This window comes from Capsicum annuum, chromosome 10 (assembly GCF_002878395.1).
Source record: "Capsicum annuum cultivar UCD-10X-F1 chromosome 10, UCD10Xv1.1, whole genome shotgun sequence".
NCBI lineage: Eukaryota > Viridiplantae > Streptophyta > Magnoliopsida > Solanales > Solanaceae > Capsicum > Capsicum annuum.
In genome coordinates, this window is record NC_061120.1 from 108,709,984 (window position 1) to 108,735,792 (window position 25,809).

A 25,809-nucleotide genomic window follows, 5' to 3' on the forward strand; every position below is an offset into this window, starting at 1 on the left:
GGGAAGCTTAACATATATAGGCCATGGATGGTTTAGGGCAGCAAAGCTACACAGCCAGGTAAAGGTTTTAAAGGAATGCTAAACCTGGTTCTCTTTTACCGGCATGGATATATATATGTATAGTCATATGCATTAATGATTGTTTTACTTGGATTTGTAAATGGCATTATTTTATCCTTATCATGAGTTCATGCTAGTGTTCACCTACTAACCAGTCTTTGGGTAGCAGTATACCCATGCTATGAAGTGATCGACCATTCTACTTCTCCTAGTTAATAATCGAATTTGGGGACATTCATATTAGGATTGAAGTGGTGAGCCTCTACAGTTCGAAAGGCATATATTTCATGTCATGCATTACTTCACATATTACTTGTCGTTCATAGACTATGGTTTTGGCTATGGTCAGGGGCATGCCGCAACTAGGTACTCTTTGGTTGGTCTATAGGCTTTGTATGGACAAATGTGGACTTAGGTATGGTATGGATTATTCCTATATATATATATATATATACATACATTGTCTTATTATAATAGCATTGGGTTATAGTTTCTTTATTGGTTTTGGTTGGTTATTAGGTAGTAGGACTTGATTAGGTTGGTCTCGGATATAGACGTATCCCAGAGTCACCACATCGTTGGATACATTATCTTGTTATATGTTCGGACTTCAACTAACGCATGGTATGCATTTGGTGGTTGGGTTGGGCAACGAGGACGGTTCCCATTCTTGGTTGGGCTTAGGATTGCCTATTATGATAAAGCCCTAGTTTGGGTCGTGTCAAAAAACGTGTGGGGTACACGGGAATCCCCCAAGTTAATAAAATAATGAAATGGGTTTGAATGATGAAATCTTTTGGGGTACAAAGGAATCCCCTGAGAAAATCTTAATAATGAAATGCTTGTGGGCTACACGAGAATTCCCCAGGTAAGCTTAATAATGATGTACTTGTGGGGTACATTGGAATCCCCAAAGTAAACAAAATAATGTAACCAATGGGGTACATGCATATTACCTAAGATTGGCTAAGGGCACCGCTTGCAATATACAGTTGGTATGACGATACAACTTGTAATAGCCTTGATTGATAATAAATGGAATAATGCTTTGGCTGGATTGTAATGATTTTAACTAGCCAAAGTTTTAAAATCATCTATTTCATGTCATGTATTACTATATATACTTTTTTCTTTTCATAGACTTAGTTTTTGGCTATGGTCGAGGGCATGTACCGACTAAGTTCTCTTGGGTTTTGGTCCAGAAGCTTTGCATGGTCAACTGTGGACTTAGGTATGGATTGAACATGTTATATATAAAATGTTCATGGGATTATTATCTTTGTTTTGGTTTATGGTTTTTGGCTTGGTTATTGGTTGGGTATTGGATGGGTCGACTATGTTGGGTTTGCATCGAATATAGGCTTATCCAAAAGTCATTACATTGTTAATGCACTATCTTGATATACATTCAAAGTTCATCTGACTCAAGGTACACATTATTCGGTTGGGTTGGCTATCGGGTATGGTGTCCTGTTCATGTTGAACTTGAGATTGCCCATTATGACAAGGCCCTTATTCAGGTTGTGTTAGCTATCCGTTGTAAAAGTTGTTTAACACTAGGTGAATAATTAAGAGTAACAGATGTATTTGTAGTCTGAACACTTTTTGTAGAATTATAAACAAGAATAGAAGCCCTCCTCTTAATGAAACTAAATACACAAACCAAATACTACTCAAGAATTTGTATGGTCACGGGTGGTGACTGAACCGACCTCGACTCTTCTAACTCTCTAGACCTCCTACCATTGACAACTCTAGAACCCGAAGCAGTAGCTATACCCATACCTCTAACTAGTCTTGACATCTCGATCCAACCACTACTTGAACCGTACTTCTACCATACATCAAAGTCACTGATGAAATGTGGGGGTTCACCATCTTACAAGGGACCAAATCTCTCAGAGTCAAATACAAGCAATAAAGCAGTAATGACGTCGGGAAATAAAACTTGGCATGAATGTAAAGAACACAATGTATTAACGTGGAAAACCCCTTTACTCAAGATAGGAAAAACGATGGCTTTACCTCATAATAACTCAAAATTCCACTATAATTAAAATCGTGATTACAGAAACCATTGAAGCTTATCTTTAAGCTCCACTAATTTGTAAGAACTCTATTACAAACTCTCCTTGACAACTCTGACAATATCTCTCCTCAATATTAATTCACTCTAACAAATAGTACCTTAGATAACTCTTCCTAATCACTCAACAAATACAATTACAGCATTACTCTTGTAAGACGAGTAATTCAATTACATACCATGACTTGAATAAAGAACAAACATACTCTTAGAACACAGAAGCTTGGAACTTGAGAAATATTTGAGTTTTTGCCGATTTCCCTCTTCAACAATCAGATTTCAAAAACTATGAATTAAGAACCATTTGTTTCTATTTATAGCAGGATAATGATTAAGGTACAATTTTCATTGGGCCAGGTGTCCTTAATAGTACATAACACACCCGCGCAGTTTGTTACACTAATAGATAAAACTGGGAAGGAAAATGACAACTGTAAGTTTTCATAAAGACCTACGAACCTGGTCCCTTATTGTCAGCTGATCATCATCAAAAGAAGATATAACAATTTCCCTCTTTTTGATGATGAAAGATCAACCATAAATTTTTTAGCATCAAAGTTCATTAACCTCATTCAATCAGAGTGATAACTACTACTATCGATGAATGTTACCCCTATCACTATGCACCATACTTCCCCCTATCACTATGCGCTGGCATGCTTCACCAATATTTCCCCCTATTTATAGGAAATCATGAATCATAAACATGCTTCAAAAACATTCAACATATCATTCACCTTTCCCCTGTTAATATACCTGCACTAAAACATATCATCTTTCACATGTGTCACAACTGGTACCTGGTCCCTACCATATGAATTCAGTATTCCCCCTTTTGGCATCATTAAAAAGTAAGAACAATAAACCAAGAATTAAATAATCACAAGTGAGTTAACGCATAGACACTGGGTCAACACTAACATGAAGAATAATTTTAAAGTAAAGAAAAGACAGATGAAACACACAAACAATGATTCATTTATATGTAATAGTTAAGTATCATTTTAGTGCAAGATTTAAATGTTCCATAGAAAAAGCCATAGGAATCATTAAAATTTAAACAATTGAAGGAATTGGGAAGAGGGTTTGGAGAAGTAGATCCATCTTATTATTTTTTCCAATATGACAGTGTGACGATTCCCTAGTTAGCTATTTTATCTTTGCATTCAAGCGAAGAATCTCATAAGATAGAGTTGAAACTCGCCTCTTTAGTTTAACATTCTAAGTTCTAATCTCTTATAGAAACTTGGATCCTCATTAGAAACATGTTGAATTGTCAATAGTAATTTGCTAACCTCTATATCCTTAGTAGCCGTGTTGAGCTATAATTCATTTATTTCTTTAATGAGCTTCTTTTGATAAATAGTTACTAACTTCTATTCTACACACTTAGTTTTGATCAGAGTTTTTATAACAAAAATTTGTATCAGAGTTCCAGGAATTCTAATTTCACAGACAATAACAAAATGATCAAACACTCCGTTTAACCAGTATCCATAAGGTATACCATGTTTTCCATTTTTCTAATGTACAAATTTATGTATGTACTTCATGATTAGTGCAGGTAAATTAATGAAATCAAAACTACTACGATAATCCATTACATATAAATAACCATCTTAAGAAATGCCTCTATTTTTTGATCTAGGAAGAACCACTTTGTTATCAAAATCAAAGACTAATTGTAAGTCACTCTTGAGTGATTTCCTATTTAATGCAACTACTGATATTTTAACCATTTATGCATTTTCCATAAACTCTATTAAGGGTTATTTTTTTGAGACAATCCTCACACCACTGATAGGAACATCCAAAATTCTCCCAATCAATACAACATCAAGATTCAAGTTCTTCTCGTGAGCTATAGTTGTTATCTTTAGTCTGTCATCAAGAAAATCCAACGTTGAATAGAATTCCCTTATTACTTTATCAAAGACTATGGGAATGGGTTATTTCATAATGTGGGACCATCTTTGACATTTAACAAGATCAACTAATTCCATAATACCCGGTTTTGTTAATACACTTGAGTAAAAGATCCTTCTAGTTATCACCTTTTTATTTCTCATAAACCTATTTCACACTTTTTAGAAACATATTTTCCTTATTTATCTTGTTCCCTTTATAGAAAGACTGATAATTTCTCCTTTATTCATTTTTCTTTTCTTAGGATCAGGTCCTTCAGAAGTTTGTTTCTTCTCTATAGAACTTCATGACTTCTCTTCAAATTTTCTTATTATCTTAATGACTTCTTATTTCTTAGGACCAAACACGCCATTTCTTGAGCAATTTGACAACCAAATGAGATTTTTAGCAACCCAAGAATCATTTGTCATTGTGTTACATGAAAGGTTGCATTACTCCATGGATGAATCTTTATCAATGAGTTGAGTGAAATAGTTAAGCTTTGGAAAGGTAGGAGAAGAAAGGTTTATTTCAAGAAGGTTTAAGAGGATTTTTATCTATTATAAGTTTAGAGTTCTTTCAGAGACATGAGGATGAGGAATTAGCAGCCATTAGGAAATCCTTGTAACAAGAGGGCGATTTGAGGCCAGATTTTTCTTTTGATAAGAGAGGGTTTAGGTATAGAAAAATTTATTGGAACAAATAACCAAAATGAATTCATTGTTGAAAGACTGAGATTTGATCAATTTAATTTTAGGGTTACTCATCTTTTCTTTGAGGATAAGATATATTTCTAATAGAGAGACAAAAGATATGCATTTCTCCGTCAGAACAAAAAAATGCACATTCACGATACTAACTTGAGAGATGGGACCAAATTCCTATCTTTCTTGAGTAAATCCATAAATTTTTTTCTCTATTAATTGTTCTCTTCCAAACTTATTCCCATACATGTATACTTGCAAAGGTATGATACTGAGTTACACAATTAAGTACATACTTTATCAAGGATACCTGTCTCCTGATCATAACCAATTTTATGGAGAAAAACTTATTTATCTAGTAGGTTATGTTATTTTGATCAACACCATACTCAACCTATTTTTAACAAATTGCTCCATATTAAGAGGCTTAGTAAAGATGTTTGTTATCTAATCTTCAGTCTTACAAACCTTTATGCAAATAGCTTTCATCGCAACATTGTCTCTCATAAAATGATGCCTTATATCAATATGCTTGGTCCTCTTCTACTTTAATGGAATCTTATCCATTTTAAGTGCACTTCTATTGTCACACATTAAAGGTATAATGTATGAGACAATCCTAAAGTCCTCTATTTGTTATTTTATGCATACCAATTGAACATAACACGAAGCTATAATCACATACTCAGCTTCAGCGGTAGATAAAACAACTAAATTATGATTCTTAGAACCCTCAGAAATTAAGGATAAACCAAGAAAATGAACCATTCATGAGTTTCTTTTTTTCTACTAAGCATTCAACATAATCAGTATCAACATAGCCTATCAGATAAAAATTATTTCTAAATAGATAGTATAGGACCAGGTTCCCTATCCCTTTTAGGTACTTGAGAATTCTTTTTACAGCCATCAAATGATTCTTCTTTGTGTAAGCCTAAAATCTAGCGTATATTCCCTCTATGAATACAATATCTGGCCTACTTGTAGTGAGATATAGTAAGGATCCAATAATCCCTCTATACATGGTCTCATTAACTTAGGGACCAAATTCATCATTATACATCTTTGAACTAGTCCAACTGGAGGTTTAATTGGCTTGACATCTTTTATATTGTATTTCTTCAGTAGCTCGTTGATGTACTTTACTTGAAAAATCATTGTCCCTTGAGAAGTTTGCTTGATCTACAGGCCTAGAAAGAAACTCGGCTCACCCATCATGATCATTTCAAATTTACTCCGCATTAGCTTTGCAAATTTTTCACATAGCGATTAAGATATAACTCAAAAGATTTTGTCATCTACATATATCTGAACAATTAGTAAGTTTCTACCTCTGTAGTTTATAAAGTGAGTATTATTAATTTTTTCCTTTTTAAATCCCTTTTCTGGAAGGAACTTTGGTAGTCTCTCATACCAAGCCTGTGGAGCTTGCTTTTGACCATAGAGAGCTGTGTCCAATTTAAGTACATGATGAGGAAAATCTACATCTTCAAAACCTAGAGTGTGCTTGAATAAACTACTTCCTTTAAGTTTCTATTCATAAAAGCACTTTTGACATACATTTGTAAGAGTTTGAACCCCATGTAGGAAGAAAATTCAATTATAATTCTAATAACCTCTATCCTTGCTACAGGGTAAATGTCTTATCATAGTCAAATCCTTTCTCCTGCTTATAATCTTGAACAACCAGTCTTTCTTTATTTCTATTGATAGATCCATGTGGATCCTGCTTATTTCTGTACACCTATTATGTACCAATAATTATTTTGTCAACAGGTCTAGGGACCATGTGTCAGACTTTTCTTATTTCAAATTTTTGTAGTTCCTCCTATATTTCATTGATCTAGTTAGTATCTTTTAGAACTTCTTTCATACTTTTAGGCATAATTTAAGATAAGAATGATGAGAAATCCATGAATTTCTAGTTTGAGCTTTTGTTTAGACTCTATATTCTAAAGGTGAAGTCAAATTCTCAAGTGGGTGAGAAGATTTGTGCCCCCTATTTGACCTTCTGAGATAAGTTCCACTTAGACCAGGTTAAAGAGGAATTCGACTAGACCCTTTATAATATCTTACAACTGGAACAAGGGTCTGTAACTGAGATCCTGGATGACAATCTCCTTAATAATTCCCTTCTGCTTAATTTAGTCTTTGACCATCATCTTCAGAAATATCATCCCTTTGAATAAAAATGAGTTCTTCAATGTCAGAATCTTTATCACACCTAGATTCACCAGCTTTCCTGACTCATCAAAGACCACAAGTGTAATTTTATCCACACCCAAAGTTTTTTTATTGAAAACTCTATATGTTATGTTTGTTGAGGAGCATCCCACAAATATTGCTTCATGACTTTTAGAGTCAAACTTTTCAAGTTCATTCTTCCCATTGTTTAGCACAAAACATTTACATCCAAAGGTATAAACTATTGAACATAAGATAATATGACTTCTTGTTTAGGAGAGATCTGATCAAACACCTATTTATTAAATAATAGGTAGCATTAACAGCTTCAGCGCAAAAGCTCTTTGGAATCACATCATCAATCAGCATGGTTGAACAATTTATATGAAGGTTTTGTTCTTTCTTTCAACTACTCCATTTTGCTGAGAAGTCATAGGAGCAGAGAAGTTATGACTAATTCCATATTTAGGATTAATTCTTGCAACTTAAGAGTTCTCAAATTCAGTTCCATGATCTGATCTGAATTTATCAATCTTACAATTCAGCGACGTTTGAATTTGGTGGGAAAAAGTTACCAGAACCTTATCGATTTCATCCTTGGTTCTCAAGAATATTGTCCAGGTGATCCTACAGTAGTCATCGACAATGACCATTTCATACATATTTCCTCCTGTAGTTTGGACTTTAATAGGTCTACATAGGTCCATGTACAACAACTCAAGAGTTCTAGAAGTACTCACCAACTTCTTCAACTTAAAAGGAAAACTTGGCTTATTTACTCTTAAGCATCACAAACATTGTTATTTGTAAATTTAAGATTTGGAATACCACAGACAAGGTCCTTTGAAATTAATTTGTTCAGCAAAGATGAACTTACATGTCCTAATCTATAGTTCCATAGATCAGAATCTTCAATTTGAGCCCTTAAGATCGTTAATTCCCTATCAACTACAATCTCTAAATCATCCACATACATAATTTTGATCCTTTAAGCTTTGAGAATAACTCTCCCAGAATTCAAGCCTTACATAGTTCATCCGTAAGATGAGAATTTCACTTCATTATCTTTATCAAGATTTTAGAAAAACTTCAAAGAATGTACTTGAGCCCATTTACATAGTACACATATTTTATTGCTTGATTAGGTCATTTTGCAATCTTTCCCACACCATAGATATAACACTTTTTATCATTTCCAAATATGACACCTCCACCCAGAAGTGCCTTGAGATAGAAATAGCCAATCTTTCCAGTCATATGGTCTGAACATCCACTATCCATAAACCAGTTTTGACTACAATCCTTTTCTCCCACCTACAAGCGTAGTCATTTGTTAGATTTAGGAACCTACTTAAGTTAGAGTTCCCTAAGGAAATATAAGGTTGTGATCAAATCATTCTTGTCCCATCTAGGTAGAGAGCTAGTCTTCATATTTTTAAAAGGTTTGAGAACTTAGGATAAGAATTCTCCTGCTATATGTATGTAGCCATGTTTACTCTAACTCTAAGACAACTTTGACAGTTTTTCTTCATGTGCCCATCTCTTCTATAATGAGTGCATAGATGTTTATGCACCTTATTTATAACACCATGAATAGATTTCCCATGATAACTATGTGATTGGGTTTTACACTGATATCTAAGCCCTTTACCATTATTGACTCCATGGCTAGTTGAATTAGAAAGGATTTGTAAGGATGAGGTCAATTTTAAGGATTTATTAAGATCTTCTCTTATACGAACCAGGTCCTTTTTTAATTCTTTATTAATATAGAGTGAATTCATGAGATTCTTTTGAGAATCCCTCAATTTTTCTTCAAGATCAACTTGAAGCCTTAAGGCTTCTTTCTTCTCATAACCATCAGAATTATTTACTTTCTTTAGTTGACTCGTTAAACTAAGATTTTTAGATTTCAATTTAGTGAGCAGTTCTTTTATTTCATATAAATGGAGAGTTAAGGAAATAAATTCAGGCTCTTGATTTACTATTTTTTCTTCTAGAGCATTTTTCTTAGCAGTCAATTCACACACAGAATCAATCAACATCTTTGCTACCTTTTTTATATTACTTGCAGAGTAGTTATCTAAATTTTCCTTCATTTTAGAAAGCGTTACCTTATTTTCTTATTCTTCTTGATTGTTTGCCTTAAAAGCAAACAAGGAATCATAGATAACTTCACACTGCCCTATAGCCAGCATAGACACATCTTAAGGCTATTCAACATTATTAAATTAATTAGAGGAATCTCCCCAAACTTCTAGGTTCTGATTCACTCCATAATTAGCTATAGTCTTTCTTCTTTGTTTTACAGGGACCTAGTACCTGTCCTTTCTTTTGTCACCTCTAGTCTTGAGATATTATTTACTATCCATTTTATCATAGGACAGTCCTTAATAAAATGGTTAGGACTTCCATAATTATGAAAAACTTCAAAAATACCTCACTTTTACTTCTACTTCCTCTTTTTTAAAATTGGCCATTTTTATTCATAGCTCTAAAATCTTTTTTCCTAAATAGGAAAAATTAGTGCCTTCAACACTTGAATCAAATTTTAAAGCCTTCAATTCCAGAGATTTTTCTACTTTGCTTCATTTTTCTCTTGCCCTTGCTGCTTCTTGAGTTCATTAAACTTCAGATTAACAAAAAATTCATCCACTGTAAGAGTTTTCAATTTTTTCACCTCAGTGATAGCATCCACTTTAGTTTCTCACTACTTAGAAAGAACACCTAGGATTTTTTGCACTTAGCTATACAAAGGAATCACTTCTCCTAAGCAGTTCAACTTATTTATGACAAAAATAAATGTTTTATACATTTCTTGAATTGTTTCTCCTTCTTTTCGAAAACACTCTAATTTTTTGGTCCATGAAAATATCTGCAAGTTTATACATACTATCACAACTACGACTCACCTTATGAGTCATAGGGTGTCTTGATGGGTTAGTTACCCTAGTCGTAAGGTGTCAAGTAAGTGGAATTTGAGTTACTGTCCTAGGTATAACTTGGGGACATAAGTCATAAAGACCCATAATGAGTCATTGGGATCGAATCATAACCAAATAATAAATTTAGTGGAAAAGTTTTGCTTTTTGTTCTAGTGTCTCACTATAAGTCATAAGGAATTATTACAAGTCATTGAGTGCTAATTGTAGGAAGTCCAGTGTTTACCCAATTAGGTTCTGTGTTAACTATGACTAGACCCTATGAGTTGTAGGGTACGATAACCAGTGGTACCCATCAATAGTATGTACGTGTCTCAAAGACTGTCAAGGTGACGACTCAAGGTGCTGAGTTGTAATGTTCCTATACGAGTCGTATAGTAACTTGTAGTCACTTGTGATAATTTTTTAGTCTTTTTATTAAGGGAACTTGGGAAATTTCCCCTCTACCCCAATTGTAAGCTATGACATAAAATGGTATTGGGGACCCCATTTATATTTTTAACTCACTTAAACACTTTCAAAAAGCTCTCTTTGATTCTCTCAAGAAGTCATACTTAGGGTTTCTAAGAAATAGGTCATCCAAGGGCTTACGAGTTTAATTCCTTTCATGAAACTTATTATTTCAGGCATGTTAATCTTCCCTCGCTATTAATTTGTTAAAGCATGTTTTTGAATTATGGTTCATGAGATATTTATGTTGTTTCTGAAACAAGTTTTGAGGATTATTTAATGTTTATTCTTGAACAATGTCTTCCCATGGTTTAGATATAATTTTTCATGCTTTAGTTATTGTTTTAAACTTATGGGTGCCTAGGTATAGTTAATGAACTAGGGAATTGTGATTTACCAAAACTATGATTTTTGAAGTGGTTATGACCCCAACCATTTAATGTGAAATTGGTTTATAATTATAAGAAATATAGGAATTTAAAAAGAGGGTTAAGAATCTCCCAAAGTGATGTAATTGTTTTGGCATGTTGTTGTTATCTTGCAAGTGTAGTTCGTATGATACCAACAATGTATGCATAAATGTATATTATGCTTTAATATATGGGATTGTGTGATAATTTTTTTTAATTAGGCTTTAATGGGGGTTATGTAGTTGAGTCGTGAAAATGGAGGTTTAATTGGCCAATACTGGAATCTGCCTATGCCGACATGGGAGTCTAATTTATGGGGCAGGTTTGAGTTCCCCTCATTATTATTATATGATTAGGGAGTTTTGAGTCCCCCCACATCATTACATGATCGGGCGCTTAAGTTATCTTAGTATATGATTTGGAGGTTTGAGTCCCCCATGCATATATATGAGATTATTCTCCAGTTCATATGGCTACACATACTAGGCATAACCAGAGGGTGAAAGCTGAGGCCAACATAGCCCATAGGTATATGTTATGACGGCTGAGCCACATAATCCAGGCTAAAGTTTTAAAGTGCATATTAAGCCTTGTTCTCTGTCCAAGCATGTTATCCTTATCCCTGAGTTACATGCTAATGTTCATCCCACCAACCATTCTTAGAGATTATATCCCCACAAAATACTGGCACCAAAGCATTTTCTATTTTTTCTATGATAGTTAGATTGGTCGATTTGGTTCATTAGTTCATGGTGTAGATGAAGTGGTGAACTTCCATTCCCTAGAAGTTTTAAGCATTTCACCAATATTCATTCTTAGATTTTACTTGATAGCTCCTTCATTATCATTATCATTATCATTATCATTGTCATCTGTCATAGTTGAGGATATATCCTAACTAAAAATGATCTTTGGTTATTTGTTTAGAGGGCTTTGTTTTGATTACTGTGGATATTGGGTGGTGTTGGTTGGTTGTTTGGCTGATCATCGATCGTTGGTTACAAATAATTTAGGAGTGTTTCCTTTCTTGTTGTTCTATTTAAAGCTATACAGTCTAAGATATTGAATCTTGTCTAACTTTTGGGTGTTTTCTTTTTAGGTCATTCCTCCCAGCAAATCTTATGCCTGTAACAACTCGTCTATCATATTCAAGGACAATTTGGATGGATCTCATCCTACTATAGGAGTAGAAAGGTAGGGTGATATATCTTCTCTTATATCCTTATTATCCTATTATTGTGGGATTGTATTTACTTATTGATTTAGCTATGTATGTGTATGTGTGTTGTTACCTTGAGAAATATAAAATGGCATGATGATTCTCGATGAATTCGAAAGATGTAATGATGTTTCCCATGAACCCAGAGGATATGTTTTAGTAATAATGTTTCTCGGTGAATCCGTAGGATATGTTGGTATTATGATGTTTCACGATGAATTCCAAGGATATGTTGATGTAATATTGTTACCCAATAAATCCAGAAGATGTGATAATGTTACAATGATACCTGGTGAACCCAGAGGATATGTTGATGTTACGTTGATACCCAGTGAATTCAGAAGAGGTTAAGATTTTATAATACCGTGTGGGGCAAATTTACATAAATACATTTATGCTTGTGAGGTTAGGCCGTGTGGGGCCAAACCTCTTATGTACTTGAGACATGATATCTTCTTTGATAAATAGTTATTTATTCCTTGTCCTTATTCACTAAGTGAGAGGTGTAATCCTTGTTGACCCTAATTTATAACTAGAGTAACTTATGTGTATTAATGGGTTAAGGTTAATTGGTATCTAAAACCTTTTGTAGGACTAAGGGCTCACCTAGCAAATCTATTCTTCTTGGAATAATGGTTACAAAATTTTGCCTTGTAAAGTGTTATATGTTACAACAAGTTATTTCTAATAATTGACTATGACTTGAATACTAGAAGTCTAGTAAATTAGTTGGTGGACCTTACTTTCTTAAAATATGGAAACTAGTCCTTAAGGTTGTGATATGCCTAATGATGATGGGCTTAGTATTTCATGATGAATTACTAGGTTGACTTCTAATATGTAATATCGTGGTGGCATAATTGATAGATTCTATAATAATAGTACTAACTAGAAAATGGCATTGTAATAGATGAATAATTGATAGTAGTGGTAACTTGTAGCTTTCCCCTATTGAATGGCTAGTGGCTATAAGACTTGTAACGTAGTGGCTCACTAAAATAGAGGTTAACTAGTTTAGACCTCACATGGACTTTATTGGCAATTTATACAATGAGTAATTATATGATTATAGTATAACTATATTGGTTTCACTATGATTACATTGTTTTTTGGAAAAATGATGTAGGTCTCGATAATAAGCCATAGCGGGGATGTGCTACCCGCGGCTTCAACATTTTTTTAGTAGTTGTGCTTTATTGTATTATTATTTGATCTTTTGATGTACTCTTCGGTGGTATAAGACGTTGTGATAAATTCTTTGTGTTGCATTATTTTGTGTACTTCCCTAGGATATGGGACATTGAGGTAACTTCTTATGCTTGTGTTCTAATAATGGTTGATGTTGTTTATGATTCATTAATGCCTTGTTATTATACATGTGACTTTACGCTTCTAAAATAGTACTTAGTTGGTATGGCGATGTTGGGTTATATTGATATTGTGTGTCGTGCTATTATCTTATTAGTATAGTTATTGATACAGTGATACCAAAGAAGATTTAGGTTTGATCCTATACTTGACTTTCTTATTATTGTCTTTCCTTATATTGTCTTTATATTATAATTTAGTTCAATCGGCTGATGATACCTACTAAGTACCCATGTTTTGTTATTCATACTATATTTTTGTACCTTTTTGGTGTAGACCCAGGTTTTAGATGTCACCGTTGAGCTAGTTCATGCCGCATTGACAATCTGGAGATAAGGTGAACTCTAGGAGTTCTAGTCGGCCTATTTCCCCTCTATGTTTATTTGTCTTTTGTTTTTGAGACAAATATATGAGATTATTTAAGACATTTGAGACTCGGAGTTGTAATTCTACTAATTAAGTCTAGACGCTCTTGTACTAATACTATCAGGTCATAGGATTGGTATTGAATATCTGTTGTCCTTAGTTGTGAAATGTTATAATTTATATTGTATTCATATATAAGGCCTGTGTTAGACATTTGCACTAAGGTAACCCATTGCATTAGCTCCGGGTTATGGTATCGGCTTACCTATTGATGGGATAAGGTAAGTACCATCATGACCCAAAATTTGGCTCATGACAAATTGGTATCAGAGCCTAGGTTTCACCGATATTATTGGTACAAGGGCAAGTGTCTAACAGAGTCTTGTGGATCGAAATGTTGATGTAAGATTTATATCTTCGGGAGACTATGGAATATTCTTAGGAGTCCTTCACTTGTTTCATTCTTATTGTGATAAGTGTCTTAGTTGGTTTGTAGGATTGACTTTACTCTTTTACAAATGCCCAGGAAACGTGCTTCAGTGCTATTTGAGAAGGGTCCCGAGATGCATACTCATGATTTATCCCTAGGTAGGGATTAGGGTGCACCTCCTCAGGATTATATTCCTGCAACGGAGCCAAAAATTCCTCCACCTCAGCCAGCGGTGGTCCAGGGACCAACCCAGGCTCTATCAAGATTCATCTCCTCTTTATATCTTAGGGATTCTATGGTTTAGCTATCGGGTATTATTGATAGTTCACAGTCTATCGGAGTAGGAGCACAGCCTGCAACTGTAGCTCCTAGAGTTATGGTTCATCTTATTTTGGCTATTGTTCAACCGATAGTTATTCAACCAGTTGTGACCCAAACTACTATGTCTTATTAGGAGTAGAGAACGCTAGGTAGGTTTTGAGGTTGGCTCCACCTATATTTGTTGGTGCTCCTGGAGAGGATTCATTGGTGTTTTTGACTACATGTGAGGATACGCTTCATTTTTTAGGCCTTATTGTGACTTGTGGCATAGACTACACCACATTTCTATTGACTTGTTAGATAGACACTAGAGGAAAGGTTTTATAAGTTCTACACCAGTTGGATCTTTCCCTCTCTCTTAGGATCAATTCTTTGAGATATTCTTAGAGAAGTTCATGCTGTGTAGCCTTAGAGATTATTTGAGTGATTAGTTCTCTATGTTGGAGCAAGGTTCTATGACAGTCGCTAAGTATGAGGCTTATTTCTATGAGTTGGCTAGATATGCAAATTTTATATTAGATACTGAGTTTGAGAGAGTTCACTGCTTTGTAAGAGGATTGATACATTCTACTTGAATGGCTACTCAGAGTTTGGTTACTAGAGGTGGGACCTTTGCTAAGGTTATGGATCATGCTAGGGTGATAGAGGACAAGTCAGTGAGATGTCCGTGATAAAAGGTTCAAGTTTCAAGGTAAATTTGGAAAAAGTCATAGTAGTTCCTGTTTAAGAGGTGGTATTCAATTTGTTAGACATCCTCCATGTCCATCTCTTAAGCCTCAGAGTCAACTAGTTCAGGGAGTTTTTTAGACTGCTGATAGAGATTTGTTTATTTCCAGTGGACACACTAGTAAGGGCAGTGATCAATCTATGGAAGTTCATTTGTGGGCTATGCTAGGTATGGTAACTATGTCAAATCAAATAGATATATGAGTTCTGGTTCTTTCTGTGAGCCTTGTTTTTCTTATGGACTTTTAATTTATTTCTCAACCGAGTGTCTTAGTCGTGGGGTGATGGTTGTTTCAACCCTGGGAGCTACTCTCATTAGGGAAGATCATCCCTAAGGTAGGGGTGGTGCGTCAGGTCGTAGAGTTGGTTACCAGGGTGCTCAAGGTTGTACTCAGGTAGTCAAGGTAGGTGGACGTCCAGGTGCCTAGCCAGGTGGCGGGCGTGATCAGCTGTATGTAGTACCTACTAGGCCCGAGGCTTAATCTTTAAATGTTATAGTCATACATGTGATTTTGGTATTATGCTAGTGAACTCTTTCTTTATTTGATCTTTGATCCACTTATTCCTATGTATCTACTTATTACGCACCATGGTTGGAGTTGACTAGTACATTATTATCTATGCCATTGCATGTATCTACTCTTGTAGATGATTCTTTAGTAGTGGATTGGATATTCAGATCATGTGTTATGATAGTTAGTGATGTTGATACTTATGCTGAACTTAGTATTCTGGATATGTTGGATTTTGATGTGATTATGATCTGGATAGTTATCCCACTATCACGCAGTTGTGGATTATTTTGCCAATACTGTTACCTTAGCCAAGCCTGACGTACCCCCAATCATATGGCATGAAGCGATTAGTCATGAGACGATGGGGATTATTTCTTCTATTTGTGCTAGATGAATTATGTTGGAGGTTACGAGTCGTATCTCGCCTATGTGTGTAATACCCTTGTAGAGAGTCCGATGCTTGACCCTGTTCCTATTGTGCATGAGTTTCTTGATATGCTTTTTGATGATCTGCCTGGTATCCCTCCTTACTATAAGATCGAGTTTGCTATTGACCTTGAGCCTGGTATCCAGCCTATGTCTATGGCACCTTATCATATGGCTCTCGTAAAGCTTATGTAGCTAAACTCTCAGCTCTATGATCTTCTTGGCAAAGGGTTCATTAGATCCAGTGTGTTCCCTTAGAGAGTGCCTATTTTTTTTGTAAAGAAGAAAGATGGCTCTATGCAGATGTGTATTGATTATAGGTATCTTAATAAGGATACGATGAATAACCGTTATCTTATACCTCGCATTGATGATTTTTTTGACCAGCTTCAAGGCACAACTGTATTTTCTAAGGCTGATTTGAGGCCCGGTTATCATCAGTTGAGAATTTGGGCTGAGTATATCCCGAAGACAACCTTCAGGACCAATTATGGTCACTATGAGTTTTTGGTGATATCTTTTGGGCTGACTAATGCCCCAGTTGTGTTTAGGCAATTGATGAACCGTTTGTTCAAACCTTGTCTGGACTCCATTATTATTATGCTTATTGATGATATTTGTAAGTATTCAAGAAGTAGTGAGGAACACACACAATATTTGAGGATTGTGCTAAAAGTTTGCAAGAGTACATGTTTTTTACCAAGTTCTCCAAGTGTGAGTTTTGGCTTGAGTTAGTATCTTTACTTAGACATATAGGGTCTAAGGCAGGTATTATGGTAGACCTGACTAAGACTTCTGTGTTTTGTGATTGGGCTAGGCCTACGTCTCTTACTGAGGTTTATAGTTTTATTCGGTTGGCTGGTTATTACAGGCATTTTGTTGAGAGCTTTTGTACCTTATCAGCTCCTATGACTAGATTGACCTAAAAGATAGTTCCCATTCGATGGTCCAAAGAGTGTAAGTTGAGATTTATAAAGATCAAGGATTACCTCCCCTTAGCCCCAGTGTTAGCTATTCCTGTTGAGGGCGAGGGATTTAGTATGATTTTTATGCTTTTGGTGTTGGTCTTGGGTGTGTTTAGATACAGTGGGGTCATGTCATTACCTATGATTCTAGACAGCTTAAGAAGCTTGAGCACAACTACCCTACTCATGATTTGGAGTTGGAAATGGTAGTTCTTCCGCTAAAGATTTGAAGGCATTACTTGTATGGTGTGCGTTGTGAGATTTTCATCAATCATCATAGTTTTCAGCATCTTATGACCCGACGAGATCTTAATGCTCATCAACGTAGGTAGATGCAGCTACTAAAGAATTATGATATGTCTATCTTGTATAATCTTGGTAAGGGTAATGTAGTGGCGGATACCTTGAGTTATAAGGGGGTGAGTATGGGTGATTTGGCTTGTATTTTAGTTTCTCAGAAGCCCTTGGCATGGGATATCTAGTCCTTGGCCAATTTTATAGTTCTTCTCAATATTTAAGATCCAGCGAAGGTCTTGTCTTGTGTGGAGGTGAGGTCCCCCAATTTGAGCATATTTTTGACCATCAGTTTGATGATAATAAATTGTTCCTTCTCTATGATCGAGTAGTGGGTGGTGAGTCTGGGAAACATACCATGGATTCTGAAGGTATCTTAAAATTTTAGGTTTATATTTGTATCCCCGACTTAATGAATTGATTCCATCGATTTTGCATGAGGCTCATAGTTTTAGATATTCTACCCATCCCAGTACAACCAAGATATATAAAGATTTAAGGTAGTTGTACTGGTGGGATGGTAGGAATAAGGATGTGGCATACTTTATGGATCGTTGCCTATATTATCAGCAGGTTAAGGCAAAGCATCAGTGATCGGGTAGATTGACTCAGAGATTGTTCATTCTCAAATAAAAATGGAAAAGGATTACTATGTACTTCATTAGTAGGTTGCTTTATACTTCCCATGGTCAAAATAGTATTTGGGTTATTTTGGATCACTTGACCAAGTCGGCGCACTTCATTCCTATTTAGATGACCTTCAGTGGTAATAGATTAGCTCAAATTTACATATGGGAGATAGTTCATTTGCATAGGGTCCTTGTGTTTATCATATAAGATCGTGGTTTTGTGTTTACTTTGAGGTTTTGAATAGCATTTCAGTGGGAATTGGGTACTCAAATGGATTTGAGTACATCCTTTCATCTACAGATGGATGGTCAGTCTGAGTGAACTATTTAGATGCTTGAGGATATGCTCTGAGCTTGTATTATAGACTTTAGAGATTAGTCGGATAAACACATAGAATTGACGGGCTTCACCTACAACAACAGCTATTATTCGAGTATTGAGATGGCACCTTATGAGGCATAGTATGGTAGGTATTGTCGTTCCTCTAAATGGTTGTTTGAGACTTTTGAGGATAGACCCTGTGGAATGTACTTGCTTTAAGATTTATTGGATAGAGTCAGGGTGATTCAAGATAGGCTGAGAGCAGCCCAGAGTAGGCAGAAGGCCTATGCCGATCGTAGACTCCATGCCTTGAGATTCATAGTTGGTGACCGTGTGTTCCTTTGTGTTTCAACTATGAGTGGTGTAATGAGATTTTTAAGGAAGGGTAAGCTTAACCCTCACTGTATTGTCCCTTTAGAGATTCTTCGAGTAGATGGCGAGGTGGCCTATGAGTTCTCCTTACCTCACTTTGCCATTGTTCATCTGGTTTTCCATGTCTCTATGTTGTGGAAATATAATCCTGAACCTTCTTATGTGGTTAGATGAGACTTGATCTAGTTATACTAGTAGTTGACCATTGTGGAGAAACCCATGCTTTTTTTTGCTAGTGATATGAGGTGACTGCATACCAAAGAAATTCCGGTAGTCAAGGTCCAGTGGAGGCATCTCCCAATAGGGAAAGCTACTTTGGCGATCGAGAGTGATATAAGGGCACAATATCCTCACCTGTTCAAGACTTCAACTACTTTCTTGACTTTAAGTTTGGGGAATGAAAGTTCCTTAGTGGTGGATGTTGTAATGACCCTTCAAGTCTTTATCCGTATTCTTGCCTATTTCCATCGATAAAGCTTTTTTATAGCTGTCCCAAGTCATTAGTGACTTACAGGGAATGATAGTTCGATTACCTGGTAGTTGTTTAGTTACTCAAACCACTTTCTCAATTGGAAGTATTCATTGGTCCTAATTAACCACTAATCAAAAACTTTGGTAAACCACCCCCATATGCAAAATTCAACCACACCAACTCATCTGAAACATCAAAAACTATGGGTTTGCATATCTTATTGGTTCGAAAAAGATCTCGGATGCATATCGATGCAATGAATAAACCTCAGAACTTAGTTCTAACCTTCAGCCATGCTTGATGTTGACCGAGATGCCATGACCACAATGGTCAAGGTGCGACAGCATTGCTACGACAACGGCTAGGTGAAGGCGCGACTGCGCTACCCGAGGCACAAACAAAGACTATTTAAGTGTTGTCTTGGACATGATATTTGTCTTTTGTGCCTCCTTATTACATCTTAAACCCTAATAGAGTGTAAAACCTTCTAAGTGAGTCTTGTGTGTTGAGTTAGAGCTTACACAACTTCTGAAATTGAATATTGCTACAATCTAAGATAAAATATTTTCTCGTTTAGTATTGATTTCATGGTTTTTTGACTCCAAACCCCTAAGTAATTAAGACTCAAGTGTATCCCCAAATTTAATTTATTGAGTCAAATTGCTTTAGAGTTATGTCTCCCTAAAGGTAGTAGAACAATGGGTTGGTTTTGGAAACTCATTTTCCGAAGGTGAAACTCACTTGGGTTTTTGGTGTTTAATCTTGGGCGTATTTATATATCCAAACAGTGCTATTTACCCATATTTGGAATTTTTTTGATAATAAAAATTGTGCTAATTATATTGAATTGTGAGTTAAACTATGTTTTACGGCTAACTGATGTGATTAAAGATATAGGGTAAATTTCCCATGTATTTGGAAGAAAATTGGATACATATCATGAAGATGTGAAAGACCATGTGGATCAAAGTCAAAAACATATGGACATGCACGAAAGTAAGGAGAAAAGAAAAGAGATTAGGATTAAAGAAAAGAAAGAAAGGAACTGGATAAAAATTTTAGTGATGTGCTACTATCTTAACGCGTCGCGTCGACTGGAAATATGTGTTCCTTACCTAAAATTTGATGAACAATTTCCAGAGCATCAACGTGATGTCAACACGTCCCGTCGATGCATAAGTTCTGTGCCTTAGAAAATTCTTCTTTTGCAACTTTCAGTACATCAACGTGATGTCAATGCATCGTGCCGATGCTTAAAGTTCTGATGTGATGTCAATGCATCACGTTGATGCTTAAAGTTCTGACACTTAACCAAATTTGTAGGAGCATATTCCTGTGACACGACGTGATGCCAACGCTTCACGTCGTCTGTTGAAGAACATAACTTAGTATGATTTATAAAGGTAAATTCTAGAGCATCAATGCGATGTTGATGCGACGCATTAGCTTTGTTAACATGATAATCGACGCGTCGCGTCAAGGCTTCACATCTGGTAAAATTTTCCCAAGTGTAAAAGGAACACATGAGAAAAATTCCAAACAATTTTGGCAAGCATAACAGTGGTGGAAAAGCATAGAATTCTTTCTTTTAGGCTTCTTATTATTTCTTTTGAACTTCTTTATTTCAATGCGAATTTTGGGTAAGATTAATTACCTGTTTTTGATGTTTAAGTCAAACATGAGTGGCTAAATACACTTGTTCTGGGGTTAAGATCAAGAACATGATTACTCTTTGATATTCTTTATAGTAGTTTCTTTTATTATTATCACCTAGGTTGTTCTTAATTTCATGAGCTTACTATTTTAATGCTTGGGTGCCATTAGAATAAATTTATATTTCTATGTGAATTCGGGAGGAGAATCGTAGATTAGAATGAGGAAATTAAGGAGCAAGGTTCTACCTTTTTATAAAATAAGGGGTTTGAATTAGAATCTAGGTTAAAGATATACCTAGAAGCCTTGTTTGGTTTAATTGCAAGAAGATAACTTGATGAATCTAGAAAAATTATTGTGTCTTTACTAGAGTTGTAGCTGCAATACTTAATAGATAAATGATTTTAGGTCGGGAGAGAAAGATCATTGCCTAAACCTTGCGAACCAACAACCCGATAACCAATTAGACTACTACAAGAATAGAGATTTGTATGATGGTTAGAGAAGCCTCAACCCTGGAATTCTTATCATAACTCTCTACAACCGTTGCTTGCTTTGCTTTAGTCATAAAATTTTATTTCTTGTTTATTAATTTATATTTTTATTCTCAATTTCAAAATCATCTTGATACTATACAACACCTAATTTTCATCTCCTGAAACTAAAAGTTTGTTAAATTTCTAGTTTCTTAGTCATCGTGGGAACGATATCTAATTGTCTAAATCACTATATTACTTGTACTATCACGTGCACTTGCGTGTGCGTCTGAGTCGCAACAAGTTTTGGCGCCATTGCCGGGGACTAATATAATTAGTAAATTGCTAAATTTTTTATTTTTGATATTAAGTTTAGGTGTTATCAACTTGATCTCTGCGACTGAATTTTTGTAGGTTTAGCTGAACCCAGGACGGGGGAGAAATAAACCCCTGGTAAAGCTATTTGCAGAACCAGAGCAAATCTTTTAGCAATGGTGAAAAAGGGTCGAAAAAAGAAATGAACTGGTTGATCTAAATACCAGGAATATTCCACCTCTAATCATTCCTGTTATTCAAGTTGCTCTTGCTTAAAAAGCTTCTAGACCTATTTGTGAGGTGGTAATCATACTCAAGAACCATGTGACGAACAGTATTATAAAGCTCGAACCAGGTGTCCGATTTGAATTGAAGTAGAATATGGTGCAATTGCGGAATTCAGTAGCACAATTTCATGGCCTTTCACAAGAAGATCTGCAGCAACATAGCAAACCTTCTTAGAAATCAGTGATACATACATTCCTGAAGGGGTGAATTCTGATTATATCAGGTTGACACTCTTTCCTTTCTCTCTAATGTGGGAATAAAAAAGGTGGTTACATGCTGAACCACCACTATGCATCACTTCATGGGAAGATCTAGCTTGGAAGTTTCTTATTTAATTCATTCCATCTGGGAAGATGACACGCTTGAGGAGTGAAATCTTGAGTTTTAGATAGAAAGATAGAGAAAATCTCTACAAAGCTTGGGAGAGATTTAAGGGTATGCTCAGAAATTGCCCTCACCATCATCAATCCAATGATTTTCTTGCGCATACTTTCATAGAATGATTGGAGCCAAACACAGTTTGTCTTGGATTCAGCGCCGGTGGATAGGCTCCTGAGAAGACATATAAAGAATTGTACACTCTGCTGAATCGGATTTTACAAGGGAACCCTGACTGGCATATAGACTCGAGAAGTACTCCTACAAAGGTTGCAGAGGTGTTGAAGGTAGATCAGCTCAGTGCATTACAGGAATAGCTCACAGCCATGAAAAATCATATAATTACTCAACTTAGTAACATAAAGTTAGGTGTTACTCAACCAGCAGCTACAACGAATATAGTCCAACAGGTAAATTCTTGGTGTGAGGTTTCCAAAAGTGGTGAGCATGTAGCTAATGTTTGCACGACTAATCCAAATTCTGTCAACTATGGGGGGAATGCAAATCGGCAGGGACAACAAAATTTTAGTAACCTTATAATCCCAACTAGAGGAACCATCCTAATTTCTTATGGGGTGGAAATCAGGTGCGAAATGCAAATCAGTACAAGGGACAAATGCAACCAAATCCACAACCATCTTAGAATACTCAGGACACTACTCAATCTAGCAATTTAGAGAAATTGATGAAGCAATTTATGGAACAACAATTACAATTTGCAACTGCAATTAAGACTCAATGGGCATAGTTTGCAGCTGAGTTGAAGATCCAACAATTGCATATAAGAAATATGGAGTTGCAGTTGGGTCAAATTGCAGGGGCACAGAATACAAAATCTCAAGGAGCATTACCTAGCGCTAAAAAGACAAATCCCAAATAGGTAAATACGGTTATAACAAAGAGTGGGCTGCAAACTAAGGATATAGTTCAGGAGTAGGTTAGTCATATAATTAATGATGAGGGTTCTAAAGACAATACAGAGAAAGAAACCAAGAAAAAAGTGGCAAGTGAAGAAATTCATATGGACAAGAAGACTCTTCGCTTAACTTTTCCTCAAAGAGAAAGGAAGCATCAAGAGGAAGCTAGGTACAAGAAGTTCTTATATCTTCTGAAGCAGGGTTAAGTGAATCTTCCTCTTGTTACCATTTTGCAGAGTATGCTGAAATATGGAAAATAATTGAAGGACATAGTTGTGAATAAGAACCGGTTGGCTGAGTATGCTACAATTGCACTTACTCCAGAGTGCACATCTAATATTCAAAACAAATTGCCCATGAAGCTTAAAGATTCAGGTAGTTTCACCTTGCAGAATACCATTGGACAAACTATTTGTGCATGAGGATTGTGTGATTTAGGAGCTAGCATAAATCTTATGCCTACATCGTTGTACCGGAAGATGGGTCTTGGGAGTCCTAAACCCACTGCTACTATTTTAAAGTTGGCAGATCAATCACTTGCCAGGCCGAATAGTATTATTTAAGATGTGTTGGTGCAAGTAGGATCTTTAATCTTTCTAGTAGATTTTGTAACTCTTGACTTTGAGGCTGATCCAGTGGTTCCATTTATTTTGGGACGACCCTTATTAGCAAGTAGACAGTCACTAATTGATGTAGCAGTTAGGAAAAGGACAATGCAAGTGCATGATAAAGTAGAAGTCTTTAAAGTTTACAGGGGGCTAAATATTCCAGCTATTTATGACAAGTTATCATCTATATCGTTATTGACCTTGCTTTTTATTGGCAGTTGTTGCTGTTTGATGACCCATTTGAGCGAGCTTTGATGGGTCATGATCTTTATGGAGATGTGGAAGCATTGGAATTTATTATGGATATGAATTTGGCTGTGGTTGAGATGATGAAAGTGCTTGTTAAACCATTGAATAGGCCAATTGGTCCTTTGCCCAAGCCCTCAGTTGAAGAAGCTCCTGACTTGGAGCTTAAATTTGTCCCTCCATATTTATAATATATTTTTCTTGGTGATCAAGATACTTTGTCTGTTATTCTGTCTGCAGGGTTATCAGTTGTACAGGTAAAGAAAGCTATAGCAGTTCTAAAGAGGAGAAAAAAGGCAATTGGTTGGTAGATATATGATATTATAGGAATTAATCCCAAATTTTGCATGCATAAAAACTATATGGAAGAGGTTTATAGACCTAGAGTCCATCAACAAAGAATGTTGAATCCTAATATGAAAGAGGTGGTTAGAAAAGAAGTGATCAAGTGGTTAGATAGCAGTATTGTCTACTCAATTTCTGATAGTAAATGGGTGTGTCCAGTGCATTGTGTACCGAATAAGTGAGGGATGACAATAATAATAAATAATGATAATGATTTGATCCCCACACGCATGGTGACCGATTGGAGGATCTGTATTGATTATCAGATATTGAATAAAGCAACTCATAAAGATCACTATCGTATTCTTTTCATTGACCAAATATTAGATAGATTGATGGGATAAGAGTATTATTATTTTCTAGTTGGGTAATCTAGCTACATTCAGATAATCATACCACTGGAAGACTAGGAAAAAACAACCTTCACATATCCATATGGCACATACACGTTCAGATGCATGCCTTTCGGCCTATGCAATGTACCTGCTACATACCAGAGATGTATGATGGCTTTATTCTCTGACATGGTTGAAGAATTTTTGTAGGTATTCATGGATGATTCCTTTGTGTACGGTAATCTTTTTAAAAAGTGCTTTCAGAATCTTGATAGAGTTCTAGCTCAATGCGAAGAGTCAAACTTGGTGCTAAATTGGAAAAAGTGCCACTTTATGGTTAAGTAAGAAATTATCCTAGGCCATAAAGTGTCATGTAATAGACTCAAAGTAGATAAGGTAAAGGTTGAAGTGATTGAAAAGTTTCCACATCCAGTCACAGTCAAAGGAGTGCAAAGCTTTCTGGGACATGTAGGTTTCTATAGGCGGTTCATACAAGATTTCTCAAAGATTACAAGCCCCATGTGCAAATTATTGGAGAAAGAGGCAAATTTTGAGTTTAGGAATGATTTTAAAGTAGCTTTTAAAAAACTAAAGAAGAAGTTAATTGTGCACCTATTCTGATTACAGTAGATTGGGAGTTACTGTTTGAGGCGATGTGTGATGTTAGTGATGTTGTTGTGGGAGTTGTTTTGGGCTAGATAAAGGACAAGGTATTTTTCTTGATCTTCTATGCTAGCAAAGTGTTGAATGATGCACAAGTTAATTATGCGGTTACAGAGAAAGAAATATTGGCAGTGGTGTATGCATTCAACAAGTTTAGATCTTACTCAGTTGGTACTAAGGTTATTGTTCATACTGACCATGCTGCTATTAAGTATCTTATGAACATAAAGGATACAAAACCTTGACTAATTAGGTGGATTCTCCTACTACAAGAATTTGAAATTGAGTTTTGAGATCGGAAGGGAGCAAAAAATCAAGTTGCTAACCACTTGTCATGGCTGGAAAGTCAAAGCCATATTGTTGATGACTCTCTTAGTATTAAGGAAGAGTTTCCTGATGAAAAATTGTTATCTTTAGAT

General features: G+C 35.6%; 1 non-coding gene across 1 annotated transcript; it reads right to left on the bottom strand.

Annotated features, from left to right (window-relative positions):
- Positions 1-22,257: 22,257 nt before the first annotated feature.
- Positions 22,258-22,364, bottom strand: LOC124888211. Its single transcript, XR_007046343.1, has one exon. It is a non-coding gene; the product is annotated as a small nucleolar RNA R71 (small nucleolar RNA).
- Positions 22,365-25,809: the final 3,445 nt, after the last annotated feature.